We start from the raw sequence: 8,536 nt of genomic DNA, 5'->3' as shown, positions 1-8,536 counted from the left end.
TCATAGCTCAGCGAACGTCAAATGTAAGAGCAAAAGTAAATATCACACTTTTGCAATTGTCTGTCTTTTCAATGGGCATGTTTGTTGTTTACATGTTCATATTTTCAAAACTATACCATCTCAACAGAATATGAGATTGAGAGGACCCTTTTCAATGTCTCATGTGCAGTCGACTAATCTCTCTTTATATGAAGTCACCTTAACCGAAATCGGTCAGGAGGACATAACAATAGAGTCGACACTTCAAATGAAAGAAGTAATATTTTATTACAAAAGAACTTATTTTGAAATAAAGTATCCCTAATGAACGAGTTAAACGGCCCGCTTGACATCTACGAGAACTCTTGACATTTTGCAACGCTAAGAGACGTAACTGCACTCTACGTTCAGCTTTCTTTGAAGAGACTCCTGTAACAACTTCGTTAGTCCACTAGTAACTCGGCTCGGCGTCACCCGAATTGTTGTTTAATTTGGTAAATTATTATTTGATATATATTATCGTGTATATTTTATTATAAAAAAAGAGTTTTACTTAATTCAAAAGTTTCAAAAAGTAACTAAAGATCTATTGGTATTTTTTTATTGGATTACGTGCATTTAGTGTAATGTGATTTATGTATGATTATTTTTCTCTTTTGAAACTTTTATTGGTTGAGATTTTTCTTATGTCTAATGAGTTTGGATAGCGAACCAGTATGTTGGCTGATGTCATCAGGTGGGCATTGATTGTAGACAGAATAACATTTAAAATAGTAATCTTAAAATTTCAATTATGGTGTCACCTAGAAATAAATGCAAATGTATTACCGCCAAATTCATCGTCCATCGGGTGGCCCATTTACCTTTCCACTCTATATCATAAAAAAAAAAAAGAAAATTCTGTTGTGCTGTAAACAAGAGATATTCTTGTAAAATTTAGATGGTCCAAGTTCGTAGCATTTATCAAATAAATACAAAATAAAATATGTTTTATTTTGTATTTATTTGATAAATGCTACGATTTTCTAGATATGTCTAGATACATAAAATATCGAAATAAAACTGCTTACTTTGATAATATTTTCGTAAACAAACTACAGCTCGAAAGAACCCAAGATCAAAGTCGACGCTACAAAGTGTTCAAAGCAAGTGTCGAAAAATGAACACAAGTTGATATTGAATCTGAATCAAAGGGGTTAATGACCGATGGAGCAGTCTGTACACAGCCTCTTGACATTGTACGATGTACAAAAGAAAAAGGTTTTTATAAAAAAAAAAAAACAAAATATACGCATATTTAACATACAACGACAGCAAGTATTCGGAAAACGGGAAGGAATCTCATATACACGTATACGTAAATAAATTTGTTATGAGGCTTTGTAAAATCCCACCTGGGTAAAACCCTCTCATCATATAATCGTATTCTACCGCCAAACAACAGTACTTGTTATTTGGACAAGTGGGCCAGTGTAACTACAGAGTCAAGGTGCATAACATTTTGGTTCCCAAGATTGATGGCGTATTTAAATTAAATAAGATTTTCAATAAGAAGAACATTTAATTATTGATTGTGAATTAAACACTACCGCTTTGAAAAATAAAATAACCGGACCTGAGGAGAACCGGCGAAAGGAACTTAGCGAGTATTTTTTTGTCGTACATACATACAGATGTAGTGAATAATCCTTTCCTATCGGCAAAACTCGGAACAACGATAACACCCGAATGGTGCCGATGTGTCTATGAATTACTGTATTATTAAATTACGTGTAGGTATCAAATAAATCGCATACTTTATTTATCAATGTCAAATGTCAAACTGCCCGTTTGACGTATATTACAATGAGATGTTAAAACCACCACGATTCTATAATATAAAGAATTCGTTAGGTAAACAAAAATATAACTAGTTACCGAGGACGTTTTATTTCAATAAAACGCACTGATAAAAACCAAATTCCGGTTGAGATGATCTAATGATTCTATAAGGATTGGAACCCCAAAAGTCTAACTGTAAGTCAAAACTACAGTAGGATTTTGCAGATCTTTTTATAACAATAAATTTTTGTAATTAATTAAAAATACTATGACATAACAAAAAAGACACCTCAACATAAAACAAAAAATACCAGCAGAGAAATTAATATAAATAAATATGATTTGTTAATGTGGATCGAATAAAATCAATGTTTATTATTTACAAAAATGACAGACAAGAGTAAAATGTAAAAAGTATATCAAAACATAGGTGGCCTGCATTAGTACACGAGTCCATGAAGTTTATCACAAAATCTAACATAAATATCAACAAAATATTTCTGTGGTATTAACTACTCTATATAGATACTTCCTCTTGCAATGCGACCGTTCCCTACGTTGTCTCGATGGGTACTGAGTGCGAGTGAAGTAGTAAGACAAAAACGAACATTTCCGAGAAAATACGAAAGGAAAGGATTATTCACTACATCTATACATACATTAACAGCCTGTAAATTTCCCACGGCTGGGCTAGAGCGGAGGCCTTAGGGAGGGAGAGGAATCTCCCTTTGCGAAAAAGGTATTGGAGCATAATCCACCACACAGCTGGGATGGTGGAATACATGTGGTAGAATTTCGTTGAAATGCAGGTTTCCTAACGATGTTTTCTTTCACCGCCGAGCACGAGATGAATTATAAGCACAAATTAAGCACGTGAAAATTCTGTGGTGCTTGCCTGGGTTTGAACCCGAAATCATCGGTTAAAATGCATGCGTTTTAACCACTGGGCCATATCGGCTCTTTTTTTTTTTGTTTTTTTTTTTTTTGTCAATTAATATCAACTGTCAATTCATTGTCAGCGTCTGTGGGAGGTGGTTATTAACATATGCCATCAGCTTACTTATTCGAAAAAAATATCCCTTTGGCAATGTTTATAAAAGTTTTTGATATTCTACCACAATGATGTATCCAAATAAGCGTATTTTCTGAACAGTTTGATCTCAAGGGACATTGTTGTAGCTGAACAGAATGATCTTTATCTTATAAATAAATAATTTAAGACAATGCGGTCTGTCTCTCCGTAGTTCTCATAAACTGTATTGTACAGTGGCTAGTTTATAATACTGCGTATCCAGAGGTACTGAGTTTAAATTCCGAGTCAATTTTCTGTCAAGATAACCGGCAATCATTCTGTTCGGATACTTGGAATTTATGAATTAGATGCCAACAACAGATTTTGCGTACTTACTGAGGTACAGACGTAATCATTTTGTAAATCTGGGTTTAAATTTTTACAGAAAAATCCAATAAATTTTGATATAAACAAACGTCAAGGCATTCAAGCGGGAACACGTACCTAGGTAAAACATTACCTAGGAACGTGTTCCCGCTCGGCTGCCACTCTATTTTCCCTAGTTCCCTGTTTATGAGTTGCACAATCTAAACCTTTATTTCGTTGCTATAATACCGCATATTAAAAACCAAACTGATTAAAAGAAACATGTGCTTTTTGTGAAATCTCGCTTAAAATTTTCATAAAATGTTTGTTTTAGAAAAAAATGTTAAAGTTGATATTTAAGTAATATATATATATATATATATATATATATTAATATAATACTTTTTTTTATTATTTAATTTTTTTTTGTTTTTATTAATTTTATGAATTTGATATTTTATGTCTGTAAGGTCATAGTTTGCAGCGTAATTTAAGCTAGCTACTATTAACGAATACTTCTTGTAATTGTTGTACCTATAAAAAGCTTAAATATCTGCCTAGCTAGGCAAAACAGAGCTTTTTAATTTTTGTAACATATTTCATAAAAATTTGTAACACAGCAGTTCATTGTAAGCATAACTTTTATAAAGGTTCGTGTATGAAAATTCAGTAATTGAAAATTTATATGAAAAGTTGCGAATACAGCGAACTTTGAACTTGAATTCCGTTGAGAGGTCTCAATCAGCGCACATGTAATCAAGATTTTCACTAACTCAGCTTTTACTCTGTATAAGATTATGTCCGAAATGAACTCAGAGCTTTATTGCGATACAAGATACTAGTAGAATGGAGTTTGCAACTCGATTTCCTTACAATTGGCTTTCGCACATGATACGTTACTGCTAATTTGTGGTTTTAGGAATTATTAGTAATGTATGTACTTTTTTGTATAAAATCTACTTAACATTTTAAAATGACCGACTGCTGTACATAAATATATATATATATATCACTTTAAAAGATTCTGTATAAAAGTTCGCCATATTAGAAAGTTAGAAGTATAGAAATCGATGGTTTTTCTTATGTTTTAGTAAAACACACATGTTAAAGCTTTTAAGAAAATTCATCTACGGGGATGAAATTGAAAATTAAAATTTTTACAGAAATTAGTCTTTTTTCGAAGTTTGTGAGGAAATAGTTTATTTTACGAAGTAATGTTTATGAGTTAATGAGGGTCATTACAGCGTTTTAAGTATCCGTCTTATAAGAGGGTTACATAGAGGATTGAGGTTTATATAGAAAGAAATGAGGTAAAGTGAAAGCCTGGCCTGGAAAAGCAGCTATATACATATATAAAGACTTAAGAAAATTCTGCATAACGTTTCCGGTGGTAGGTTATATAATTTTTAATAAGTAAATGCCTAGTCGTTTGTGTGTGCTTCAAAAGTTTGTTTATCTGAAGAATGCATGTATGCATGAAAATCGTAAAAATCAAAGTTCAGTTATAAATAAAAATAAAATGAATGATGTGTACAGTTAAAAATATACACATAGATTCATTTTTATAAAAAATAAAATGAATACTAGGCATTTTTTAAAAACACCGATAACCTTATTATCACTACAACACAATCAAGCGACCATCTCGCGTAACATGATTTAGCGTGCTCCCAAAGTGTACTGTGAATATTTCCGACGAATCGAATTATTATACGACGACACAGGGAATGCGACTTCTTTACACACGGGCACGACTCTCAAGTTGTATAAGTTGACGAACTACGCGTGCTGCTTCATTCCATTACCTTTACACGTGGAATTAATGCAAATTGTGTTTTTAGTTTTGTTACTTGGCCTTATTTTGACCTGGAATTAAACTGTTTTTAGGGTCGGATTTTATGCTCTCACTGTGATATTCAGGAAAGCAATCGCAGACACGATCGTAACGAGATCAGGCACTACACGTTAGTTTTTAGTTTTCCGAATAAAAAAATATACGTAAACGATAATTTTGGTTTACCTTAATTGTCGAGCGTTTTCTGTTTATGGAAATTGCTGTTTTATAATTACTTTCTGGTAGATAATACCAGTATAAGCTATTTTGATAAACGAATGAGACCACGTGTTAAGTATTAGTTGAATTAATAAATGAGTTTTTTTTATTCATTTTGTTGTAACGCTCTATTACTATAATACTGAAACTAGTCGTATTATAATACTAGTTTTCAACCTTGGTTTTGCTCGCGTTTTAGGGGGTAGCTTGCTTTATACCTTTCAATAAAATCTGTCGTGAAAGAGCAACAGACAGACATTCAGAGTTACTTTTGCAAGTTTATTTTATAAGACAAAAATATACACGCAAATGTGCTGTTTCAAATCAACTTTAAACCTTTTTTTTTCCACCTCGTCGTCTAGTGGCTAGATGTAAAGCCGAAGATTCTGAGGTCCTGGTTTAAAGCTCAGGTCGAGCCAATAAAAAGTCGTTTGTTTTTTGTTGATATAATCTCAGTAACATACTGGAATTTGGCAGTTCAGTTGGAAGCCTACGCAAGTATATGTCCCGTGCCTCGGAAAGAGCTTAAAGCCGTCCTGCGCCTGAATTAATTCCGGTCTTGTCGGATTTACCGTCCCATCGGATTATGAGAATAAAGGATTAGAGAGTACAATTGTGTTTGCGCACTTGCTCACACACGCATGTGCACTATTATATCTCCTGCATAGTTGGTTTCTCTTGAATTCGGTCGCCATGTCCAAAATGTGAAAAGCCGAGATGGCCCAGTGGTTAGAATGCGTGCATCGTAACCGATTATTTCGGGTTCAAACCCAGGCAAGCACCACTGAATTTTCATGTGCTTAATTTGTATTTATAATTCATTTCATACTCGGCGGTGAAGGAAAACATCGTGAGGTTGTCGTGTGCATGTGTCTAATTTCAACGAAATTCTGCCACATGTGTATTCCACCAACCCGCATTGGAGCAGCGTGGTGGAATATGCTCGAAACCTTATCCCCAAAGGAAGAGGCCTTAGCTCAGCAGTGGGAAATTTACAGGCTGTTAATGTAATTTAAATGTATATCCGAAATCGGTTAGGACGAGATCTTATTACTACTTCTTCCTTTCAAAAAGGACATCCAGCAATACATATTAGTATGATCAGGACAGTTGTTATACTAGTATTTGTTTGTACGTATGTTCGGTGTATAAAGATTTGAAACACAGATTAAAATGTAACAAAACATTTAGCAAGTAAACAAGCCAATGGAACAATTGCATGTTGTAAAACACAATACGTAGAAGCGAACGGTCGGCCATTTTTCTACGTCCACTTTTATGCTTTATGTAGGTCGGATTTGTTCAATTTCCATTCGCTGCCTGAATCTGGGACGGATGTGAAATATGGTTTGTAAGTACTCGTATCAAGAATATGACGTCAGATCCATCAGACACTTGACAACCGATAGGGTTTTGTTGACAAATATGTTAAATACCTCATAATTTAAACGCGGTCAACTCGTTAAACGTGGACGATGTGAAACTTTATAACCTTAACGTTGTACACAATTTCGACCCTGAAATTATCATGACGCACTAATATGGGTAGTAAGACTATTTGTGGTGAGTCAAAGTCAAAAATCTTTATTCAATATAAAAGTGTTTACACTTGCTTATTGATAGTCAAAAATCTACCACCGGTTTGGAATTTAACACCTCGGACCTGAGAAGAACCGGCGAAAGAAACTCAGCGGCATAGTTATTTGGAACAGCCTGGAGGCGATCATTTCATTCCCAAGGTGTGCAGTCAACTAAAAAGTCATTAGTGTTGTAATATCCTTTAGCACACAAACGCTTAAGCATCAAAATATACTTTATTCGAGTAAGATCTTGTAATGTTTTTTTTTTACTTCTAAGTCGAATTGTATTCATATTCTGCTGAGAAGGACGAGCAAGAAACTCGGGAGCTTAATTTTTCATTAATTATATTATGTATTCATATCTAATGAGCATATATGTATGTATTATGTTGTAAATTTATAACTCCTTTACAAATCCACGTTTTTTATCATCTATATAATATCTTTTAGTAAAATATGTTGAAACGTAAGAGTAAATAAATAGAGATATTTATATAAAAACGAATACCTTGCCCCGAGAAGGATGTATTGACTTTGCGGAATCGAAAAGTTTATCTCTGTAACAATTTATCTTAACTTCTTGTTTTTTTTTGTAAATTTTAGTATTATTTATAACTGTTTCTATGAAAGTAATCAATGTAATTGATATAAGTAACAAGTATCAGTCTTTAAGTGTCCCACAGCTGGGCTATTGCCTCCTCTCCTTTTGAGGAGAAGATTTAGAGTTAATTTCACCATGCTCCAATGCAGCTTGGTGTATCACGGTCAACGCACGTTATATTATTTGCATGATGTTTTTGCATATATCACCTAGGCCTTTGTAATATCATCTTGGTTAAAAACATTACAAAGAGATATTCGCCTCCTCTAATGACACACACTTCAAATAAAAATAAACCTTTCGCAGCCCTTTGTAAGCTTCGTAGATTCCAAAAAACTTGCGAAGCACAAAGAGTTTTTTTATTAAAATTCACGCTAAAGTCAACTGGAATTCACTAGAGGGAGCTAGTTTCCATATAAAAGGTTTTCCTGCAAGCCAAAGCAGTCGCGTTGAAGTTTTATGAGATTTTTTTCTATCACAGAGGAAAGAGATTTTCAGCAAATATGTATCTTCAGAGAGTGTGTGTATTAATAGTTTCAAATTCAATTTTTATTAGTTATACTGCCTTTGAAGACTCGTCTGAGTGAGCTTAAGAATTATTTATATCATTTTCATCATATATTTTCGAGTAAAATATGTAATATTTATTTTCGTATTATCGTTTATATATAGTTATATATAGTTTATGTTGGTTTCTGGCTTTGAAGTTAGTTCAATAATTATAAGCAGCTAAATTTAAAATCTTAGACGTCCCAATACATAGATCATTATGGATCATAAGTGATGACTGCGATTTCACATCCAGGTAAGTACATCTTAGTCTTCATTAATAATAACAATATAGTTCACGTTTTCTTTCACGTGCCATATAATTTCTATCACAAACTTACTCACCAAATGTAAAAGATAAATGAAGTGAAATAAGCTCTCAGCATTAACCCTAAAATGATATGGGTAGTAGGGCTTCGTGCAAGCACATCTGTGCTGCTATCACTCGCCCATCGGATGCTACCAAACAGCAACACTTGGTATTGTTGTGTTCCGGTTTGAGCTTTGAGCTTACGCAACTACAAGCACATAGGACATCATATCTTAGTTCCTAAAGTTGGTGATGTAAGAATTGG

This window comes from Vanessa atalanta, chromosome 24 (assembly GCF_905147765.1).
Source record: "Vanessa atalanta chromosome 24, ilVanAtal1.2, whole genome shotgun sequence".
In the NCBI taxonomy this organism is placed as follows: Eukaryota; Metazoa; Arthropoda; class Insecta; order Lepidoptera; family Nymphalidae; genus Vanessa; species Vanessa atalanta.
The sequence above is the reverse complement of the archived record's forward strand: the minus strand, read 5'-3'. Positions refer to the sequence as shown.